This window comes from Tachypleus tridentatus, chromosome 11 (genome assembly GCF_004210375.1).
Source record: "Tachypleus tridentatus isolate NWPU-2018 chromosome 11, ASM421037v1, whole genome shotgun sequence".
Classification (NCBI taxonomy): Eukaryota; Metazoa; Arthropoda; class Merostomata; order Xiphosura; family Limulidae; genus Tachypleus; species Tachypleus tridentatus.
The window spans coordinates 66344733-66354688 of record NC_134835.1 but is presented as its reverse complement, the minus strand read 5'-3'; the positions used below and the strand labels follow the sequence as shown (position 1 = coordinate 66354688).

The 9956-nt window shown below is 33.6% G+C and overlaps 1 protein-coding gene across 3 annotated transcripts in view; it reads left to right on the top strand.

Moving 5' to 3' along the window:
- The first annotated feature begins 805 nt into the window (after nt 1-805).
- The window catches only part of LOC143232352 (uncharacterized), a 29399-nt gene continuing 20248 nt past the window's right edge, over nt 806-9956 (top strand). Inside the window, exon 1 of one of the 3 annotated variants that reach the window (XM_076467675.1) lies at nt 806-949. The gene's annotated coding sequence lies outside the window, so the exon portion shown is untranslated. Of the gene's footprint in view, nt 950-2124; nt 2271-9956 lie in introns of those variants that run through there. The other 2 variants (XM_076467677.1, XM_076467676.1) reach the window with 2 other exon arrangements.

The following is a 9956-nucleotide window of genomic DNA, read 5'->3' as shown; positions in this document are numbered from 1 at the left end:
CAAATCCTTCATTGCTACATTAGGACCAGTTATTCCTGATAGACTTCGTGTAGCTATGCACAAAATTCAGAAAACAAACTGTCATTATGTTTTCCCTTTAGAATAATGTTTTATTTGTACTTCAATTCTTTGTCATGTCTCTTTCAACCTACACTTATTTTTCTGTATAACATTTCCGTTAATTTCTAATTTATTTTTTCCAGAGATCAGGTAGTGGAATGTTTTGAATCTTGAAATTAGAACTGTTAAGAATTATCTGTTTTGACTTGTTTGCTTTTAGACTGGTACTTCTCGAACTAAGAAAGTGAAATGTGGATACTTCCTTAATATGGAAATCAGAACCAAGTAAAAGAAAATATGAAATTCATTCTTATTCATGTATGGGAAATTCTTCCCACAGTCTCTACAAAGATACACTTTTTTTTAAACTTCCCCTTGCTTTTAACTTATATTTCGTAATTTGTTTCAAAGCACATAACGCTATTTTAATGGAGAACAACTGAAACAAACACCAAAATTAGCTGACTCATCTGTTTTTATTGATAGATATTTCATTACACTGATAAACGTTGTTTGTTGCTATTTTAAGGACGAAACTTCGATCAGTGAAAATAGTTTTTACATATAACCTCTATAGAAACGTTTGTAATAATTCCAACGAAACTATTAACATCAAGGCTGAACACTGTTTATCAAACATCTTTTAAGTTTAATAAACAAAAAGTTATTCGTTTAGTGCCAAGGGGATATTTTGTTTTTCCACTTACACACAATCCTTTAAATTCGCGCTGCAGAGACCTTGTCAAATCACGTGCTTTCCCTTAGCTACAAATCATGTTTTGGAATATTAATGAGTAGTGTAGTGGTTTAATAACAACAGACTCCAGCAGGTAACAGTTCCGGATGATCTAGCTCGTATAATTTCCCACAAAGGGATTGATACTGAAAGGTAAGAAATATGACAAAACACTTAGTAAATCTCTGGATAATATTTTAAAATTATCTGTGTGTGTTTCTTATAGCAAAGCCATATCAGGTTATCTGCTGAGTCCACTGAGTAGAATCGAACCCCTGATTTTAGCGTTGTAGATCCGTGAACTTATCGCTGTATTAGCGGATGGCTTAAAATGGTGTAAACGATTTGTTAACATACACAACATGAACTAATAATCATAATGACTTAAATAATGAGCTAATTTTTGCTAATTTAAACGAAAAGCAAACTATTTTATCACAAACATTCTACCATTGTATTGTCATTTTTATTGGGAAGATTAAATTAATAAGTGCTCTCTATAGTACAGCAGTATGACTACGGACTCACACCGCTAGAAACAGAGTTTCGATACCCGTGGCGGACAGAGCATAGATAGCCCTTTGTGTAGCTTTGTGCTCAATTCCAAACAAACAGAAATTAAAAGTATGACCATCAGACGATTTCAAAACCAACTAACATGGTTTATAAGCTACAGTGGGTTAGCTGCGAGAAAAGGACGTCGTTACTTGACCACATTCCTCCATTTTAGGATCTCCCTGGCCCAGCATGGCCAGGTGGGTTAAGGCGTTCAACTTATAATCTGAGGGTCGCGGGTTCGAATCCCGGTCGCACCAAACATGCTCGCCCTTTCAGCCGTTGGGGCGTTATAATGTGAGGTCAATCCCACTATTCGTTGGTAAAATAGTAACCAAGAATTGACAATGGGTGGTGATAATTAGCTGCCTTCCTTCTAGTCTTACACTGCTAAATTAGGGACAGCTAGCACAGATAGCCCTCGTGCAGCTTTGCGCGAAATTCAAAAACAAACAAACAAACAAATCAGGATCTCCCCTAGCGACTCTATTATAAGTTTACAGGCATTATAATGCTAAAATTCCGCTTTCAATCGTATAGAGGTAGCCCATTGTACTGCTTTGCGCTTAACAGAACCAAAAACTGCATTCTGGTATTTAACTTCTATCATATAGTTGTCTGTATCAATGCTTTACACATATTTTCGAATAAATCATTAAATATTTTTATTTTTACAAACTGTCGGGACCATACTCTTTATAATATGCTTAAACGCTAATTCGTTACATTACTGTTTATTCAAAATATTGTAACGGCATCAACAACACAGTATCACAAATCTCAGAAACAGTTTTGTTTTCGTTGCTGTGGTGATTGTGGTAAATAACCCAATAATTACACGCGGCAACGTCGTAGCTTCCTACTCAGCGAGGTACTGTCCGGAAATTGTTCAGAATCGTTCGTATTATCTTGGAGCTTGGTGAGTGATTTATTTATTTTCAAAACCAAATTTTGTTAATGAAGTCTCACGATCTGTATGTTAAAAATGTCAGTAAAAAACAACAACTAAAAACATAAAAATGTTAACCTAACCCTGAAAAATGTTACGACACTCGTCTGTAGATTTAGGTGTTTTGTTTCATTCGTACATTTGTCTGTTCTTTTTTTTTAAGTTACCAATATATTATCTGCACTGTATCCTCCACGGGGAATGGAATCCTAAATTTTTAGCGTTCTAAGTCAGTAATCTTACAACTGAGGGACACTTTGCTGTAGTCCTTTATTTTATGCTCCCCCCCCAGTGGCTCAGCGGTATGTCTGCGGGCTTACGACCCTAAAAACCGCTACAGAGCACAGATAGCCCATTGAATAGCTTTGTGCTTAATTCAAAACAACAACAACTTTATTTTATTTTCTGTTTGTTATAAGTGACTAAATACACTTGATTGTTCTTAAACACAAAGCTACTTGTACACTGGCACCTCTGGTATTAAAACCAGATTTTTAGCGTCTAAGTCTCCAAACTTACTGTCGGAATGACTGTAAAGATTTAATTAATGTAAACACATATGCTATCACCAATAGAAATACATTTGAAGCATGAATTATTTGAAATATTTATATTTTATTTATTTCAATTGTGAGTGTGTGTGTGCTTGCTATAATCGTATTTTGTTTTTGTTTGTTTGCTACTTTTGTGGTTTTTTTTCAGTATTTATTAATCTGATGGAATATTTCCCAGTTGGCTTGATATTATTTATCGGATTTTATTTCTTAGATTATTTTAAGCACGAGCTTTTCGAGGAATAATTTCTTTTATAACTTAGATATACTTGTAGTTAAATATTCTAATTCTAATTCTGACTAATTTGAAACCAAGATCTGGATAACTCTTTTATAATCTGATATGTAAATGTTGTACCATAGTTGTTAGATTCTGTAACCGTGGGTAACAAACATGCGATACTGTCATTGCTTGTTACTTCATATGTGAGCCCCCCAGAGGAACAGCGGTATGTATTTGAACTTAGATCACAAAAAAACGGGTTTCGATACCTGTAATGGGCGGAACACACCCATTATGTAGTTTTGTGTTAAACTACAAACAAACAAACAATACTTTAGATGCAACTATGATACGATGCTGACTTTGGTAAATACTGAAGATACAGATAATTAAAAAAACTCAAAATGTGAAAAACTAAATATTTTGGGTCTATGCTTATTTATTTTAAAAAATATATTTGAATAAGAATTTGTCATTGAAAAACAAAAGAAGGTTAAAAAAAGAATATTTTTGATTTCGTAATGATGTTTTCATTGATTAATTTTTGTGTTAGAAAATTATAAAATTGTATCTAATTTATACAAGTACAGGTTTAGACTGGGCCACCAAAAGACGGGGATATTTCCTAGTGGAACAGTGTATTTAATGTATTATTAGATATTGATTTGAAACTTTAATTGTTTAGCCAATATGTGGATGTGATACTTCCCGGACTGATTCTTTAATGCCAGTTCGCTCCTAATGTATTGTGTTACGTTATGTTCCAAATAAAAAAAATGTAAATTTCTCTTTTAATATATGCTTCCTTCCTTCCCAATTTGGGCCCGGCATGGCCAGGTGGGATAAGGCCTTCGACTCGTAATCTGAGGATCACGGGTTCGAATCCCAGTCGCACCAAACATGCTCGCCATTTTAGCCGTGGTAGCGTTATAATGTGACGGTCAATCCCACTATTCGTTGGTAAAAGAGTAGCCCAAGAGTTGGCGGTGGGTGGTGATGACTAGCTGCCTTCCCTCTAGTCTTACACTGCTAAATTAGGGAGGGCTAGCGCAGATAGTCCTCGAGTAGCTTTGTACGAAATTCAAAAACAAACAAACAAAACTGGAAAATGGACATCGCTCTTTAGAAATATAATATTATAATTATTAGTTGTATTAAACCTGGTTAAGAAGTTGATATACAACATAACATTAGAAAGTATTACGTCTTACGTAAATACTTAGAATATTACCAAAGGTTTCAGTATCATGTAAGATAAGGCGTGTGTGCGTTTTTCTTATTGCAAAGCCACATTGGGCTATCTGCTAAGTCCACCCAAGGGAATCGAACCCCTGATTTTAGCGTTGTAAATCCGTAAACCTACGGCTGTACCAGTGGAGGACGTAAGATAAAGGGTTTGGTTGTGTTTGTTTTGAATATCTCGCAAAGCTACAGGAGGGCTATCTGCGTTAGCCGTCCCTAATTTAGCGGTGTAAGACCAGAGGGAAGGCAGCTAGTCATCACCATCCATCACCAACTCTTGGGCTACTATTTTACCGACGAATAGTGGGATTCATCGTAAATTTATAACCCCCAAGGCTAAAAGGGCGAGCATGTTTCGTGTGACAGGGATTCGAATCCGCGACCCTTGGATTAGGAGTGGAGTGCCTTAACCGTTTGGCTATGCTAGGCCTAAGATAAAGAGAACAGATTTAATGTTAGATCATCAGTGTAAGCAACGTTCAGTACCAACAGAGAAAAAACAAACAAACACGAAATAAATACAAGAATAATTTAAGATGTACAAGAAATATGATAAATGTGATAAAAATATAAAGTTGTTCTTCAATGTTATCGTTATATAAATATTGCATATGAATTACGTTGTGTTCTAAATAAAAAAATGTAAATTTCTCTTTTAATATATGCTTCCCTCCTTCCCAATTTGGGCCCGGCATGGCCAAGTGTGTCAAGAGTTGGCGGTGGGTGGTCATGACTAGCTGCCTTCCCTCTGGTCTTACACCGCTAAATTAGGGACGGCTAACGCAGATAGCCCTCGAGTAGCTTTGTGCGAAATTCAAAACAAACAAAATCAAATCTTCCCAATTTTGTCGCATAGTATTAGAAAGTCAGTAAAATTGTGGTAGTTAGATAAAATTGTCTGAATTCTGTATGTTGTTTATTCTGTGCTCTTCGATGCATTACTTACTGAAAATTATTTTGTGTTACTATCATTAGTATAACAAAAGTAGGGTTAAACAGTCAACAGCACACAAACAAAAGAGACTGGGTAAGTACTTTATTTATTTCTTGTTTTTTCATGTTTATTCATTATTTATTATTATTATGAATATAATTAAAATGTGAAACATAAGGACCTATTTACGTTAGATTAGGTAAAATATATAATAAAGATGGTTCACGAGGCATGCACGCGAGCAACTGGTGCGTGATGTAATTCGACAGCATAACTTGAGCTACACGTTCCCCAAGTGATTTAAAATTTGCAATTGCTCAAACAGTGTAACTACTGTTAAACACAGTTCAAACGGCAATAAAATATTAAAATATAATTATAAATAAATGTTTACTGTTATGAGTTTAAAGTCACTTATGATAAACGAAAGTAGTTTCATGCTACTTTTGAAGTTATTTTAGAAAGAATATGAGAATAATTTAAATTTATTTCGATTTTTTTTTGGGGGGATTAGGGTTACAAAGGTAATAATTTTGGCCAACCTTTTATAGAGTTAGGATATTGAAAATAATTAACATAAAGGTTTATTGAAAGTAAACATTTCAAACGTACATAGGAAGTTCTAGAAACTACATGAGTGAAACATGAGATATTTTAGATGAAGAAATGTATTTCTAATCTTAACATAAAAATTACTTTTCAAACTATTCAAAACAAACAGTGTTGAAATACTCGATATACTTTCAGAGAAATTAATATTTAGTTTATTAAAGATATATACTTCACTAAAAGTATATATTTTTTGTATATAAAAGACTTGCAACGTTTACTGAATGTCGTCAAATTTTGTGAAGATAAACACACACTACGTTCAAAGTTAGTAGTATCAAAACTATGAATACTTTAAACCAGCCGTTTGTTTGTATCTGTCTATTTATTAATGATCATGGGTGACATCTATGTATTTATGCACGTTTAGATCTGTCTATTTTCTATATTTGTCTCTCTAATAGCATGTTTCTGTGTTGCACCTGTCTTTATTCATATATATGCGTATCTGAATCAATTATTTTTATATTTCTATTTGTTTATATATTTATGAGTGTATGCCAATATGTCTATATGTATATTATTTACGTATTTCTGTGAGCATCTGTATCTTATTATACATTTGTGTTTGTGTGTCTCTGTGTTCATAATACATTTGTGTTTGCGTGTGTTAGCACCTGTCTATACATCTGTGTTTGTGCGTTTACATCTGTTAGAACATGTTTTGAAATTAGATATACTGAACAAGTTACAATGAATCAGAGTGAAATGTCTCCATGGTGTTAACAAACGTCTATATGCTGTTTTCTATTCTACGGAAGTAAAGAAACTTCTTTGTTTTGTTTTCGAATTTCGTTCAAAGCTACACGAGGGCTATTATGTTTGCCGTCCCTAACTTAGCAGTGTAAGATTAAAGGGAAGGCAGCTAGTCATCACCAATTCTTGAGATACTCTTTTACCAACGAATAGTGGGATTGACCGTAACATGATAACCTCCCACGGCTGAAAGGACAAGTATGGTTGGTATGACAGGAAACATCTTTGTCAATCGTATGAAATTAAACGTACGTTGAAATCTGTATACAACCCTTATCAACCTTTGTGACATACATGTAATGCAGATAAATATATATAATTGAAAGCAAAAACGTTACTTGTGATTTCATTCAAATCTTGTTATAAGTGAACTTGTGATGTATACGTCCAAACCTTGAATCTCGTAAATAGCACAGATCACCATCATTAGTTATAACTGGGTAATGTTTTCATGACTAGACAGTATTTTTATAGCTGACCAATAAAGAAAACAATTGAAATTTCCACAAATAAATGATATGTTACGTATTTAACCATCAAAAATGACAAAACAGGAGTAAGTTTTAAATATAAAACAATTAAAAATAAGCTTAAAAATTACTTGTTTTTATTTAATGAAAATCTTGTGAGTGTTGCAACAGAAAAGCAAGGAACTTTTATTGATAACTGTGTCTACAAAGAGATACTTCAATAAAATCTATTCTTTCATGTAATAACGTAATGATAGCTCATTTTTAAACTAAAATTTCAATAAAATCCTTTTCCTTGTGGATAATGAACATCATTTAGTGTCAAGTGTGAGTACACAGTTGTACAACTGACAGATGATTACAAAAAGGCTGCAAATCCAACAGCCTTCCGCAGGAACTGGAAGGCGAATATTTCTGCCACTAATATATAGAAATAGATTTGTTAAAATCCTATGACAGTGAAATTGTCGCTAAAATAATGGTTTTAACATACTCGGATCTAAACATTGATGATGTAATCATGTGTGAAAGTATAGTAATACCTTTTTAACTTCATGTAAAGTGAAATATTTGCCATGATATATTGTAGCATACAGACAAACTAGTGAAACAATAAATTTTAATTATCACATGATTTTTAAATAAACGTTATTTTCTGGACTATTTACATATAAATGATAAGGAAATACAATCAAATATAGAACTAATAAATTACTGTTTTATATCGATTGTATTAAATTTCGCCTTGTTGAGACACGTGGATCCACTGCATGCATATCATGGTGATCTTACAATACAACCCTAGCAACACACACGCTGTGATGACGTAATTTGTCTCCTCCCATTGCCTGAGGTAGATACACGTGTAAAGGCCTCAGGTGGTTTGTCCCAGCCCTAAATTCTCAATGGGTCACTGGTAAGTTTAGGGATTACAGCGATAAATTCCTGGCTCGATTTCTCGTGATAGACAGAGCGCAAATTATTGTGCGAGCCTGTATCTATGTTAATACCAACATATGGAACTGGCCAAAAGGAGGGTCATATGATACTGCTTTTATGTGCTAATGTAATTCAGCATTACAACAATAGAGTCTAGTACTGGTAAACAACGATTTTTTATAAACACTTGTCCAGCACAAGTATTTCTAATGCTGTTTAAACAACGGTTCTTTTTTTATAAACACTTGTCCAGCACAAGTATTTCTAATGCTGTTTAAACAACGGTTCTTTTTTTATAAACACTTGTCCAGCACAAGTATTTCTAATGCTGTTTAAACAACGGTTCTTTTTTTATAAACACTTGTCCAGCACAAGTATTTCTAATGCTGTTTAAACAACGGTTCTTTTTTTATAAACACTTGTCCAGCACAAGTATTTCTAATGCTGTTTAAACAACGGTTCTTTTTTTATAAACACTTGTCCAGCACAAGTATTTCTAATGCTGTTTAAACAACGGTTCTTTTTTTATAAACACTTATTTATCACATGTATTTTTAATGCTGCTAAGGCAACTGTTTCTTATGAAAACTTGTCTGTCTCATGTATTTCTAATTCTGGTAAATCAACGGTTTTCTCCAACACCAGGGATGGATACAGGATTTTTTGGTGTGTGGAAGTATGATCGACTAAGTAACATTGACTTAAACCGGACCTCAAGTAAACTTTTCCTTGTTACTGCAACGTAAATTTCATGGAATTAATTCAGAAACAAAGAAAAGAAACATATACGACTATGAACTCTCACTTATTAATTTTATTCTAAAATATCAAGTTACAAGTAATCGTACAGAGCTATCGTACTATAAAGTCACTAGGTCTGAGGTCAATTTAGTAATGATGAGACAGTTGCTCCTTGTTCCTGGTGAAATCCCACTCAGTGGTCTACGTAATCAAAAATATTCTAATTGAGATAATCAGTACATTATATTTTTGATTTCCCATTAACCCATTGGTATGGCCAGTGGGGTGACGCATCCCCATCCCCCCCTCTGTATCCATCCCTGTCGAACACTTGTTTATCACGTGCGTTTTTAATGCTAATATATCAACGCTTGTTGGTTCACGCTAAACAACATGAACAGATTCTTGTCAAGTGTAATATAACAGATAAAAAACACGGAACATGGTTGGTGTTTATCAACAATGGTATTGTAGGTTGTTTTGCAAAAAAAAAAAAAAAATGTTTTTCTTAATAAGTTGTTACATTATATATCTAAAGTTGCATGTAAATCATAGTGATATTTATGTGATAATGTTCCACATGTACGATTATCTGTATCCTTCTGAGATTTACATATGTTAAGTCTATAAATTCGTTAACAAATATTAGTATTTAAAACTAACTGCGAATCTACACACCTTGTGGTTTTGTTACTATTTTAGTCTCAGCTGGAACTAATATCATTTCTATGAAATTGCTATTTATGTTTAGCGCATAATTGACAATATCATTATTTTCAAAATTTCTCATAAGATCTATGGATTTATTGGATCAAATAATTTCAGATAATATTCCCAATATTTCTTAGGTCTTCGGTTATTAATTGGATATATTTGGTAACATTTCGTGCAGGGAACAAATATAAGCTTAAATCTCTCACGTTCACACACGTCCATCTTTGATTTTTTTATGATTGTCTGTTGTTTATCGACTGATTATTTTACAAGTATCTTTCACAATGGTTATCTTACTATTTATTATTTATATACCTGTCTCTTTGTCTATCTGTATATCCTTCTCTTTTTAAAGAGGTTTTGGTTTGTTTTGAATTTCGCACAAAGCTAACTGTGCTAGCCGTCCCTAATTTAGCAGTGCAAGACTAGAGGGAAGGCAGCTAGTCATCACCACCCACCGTCCACTCTTGGACT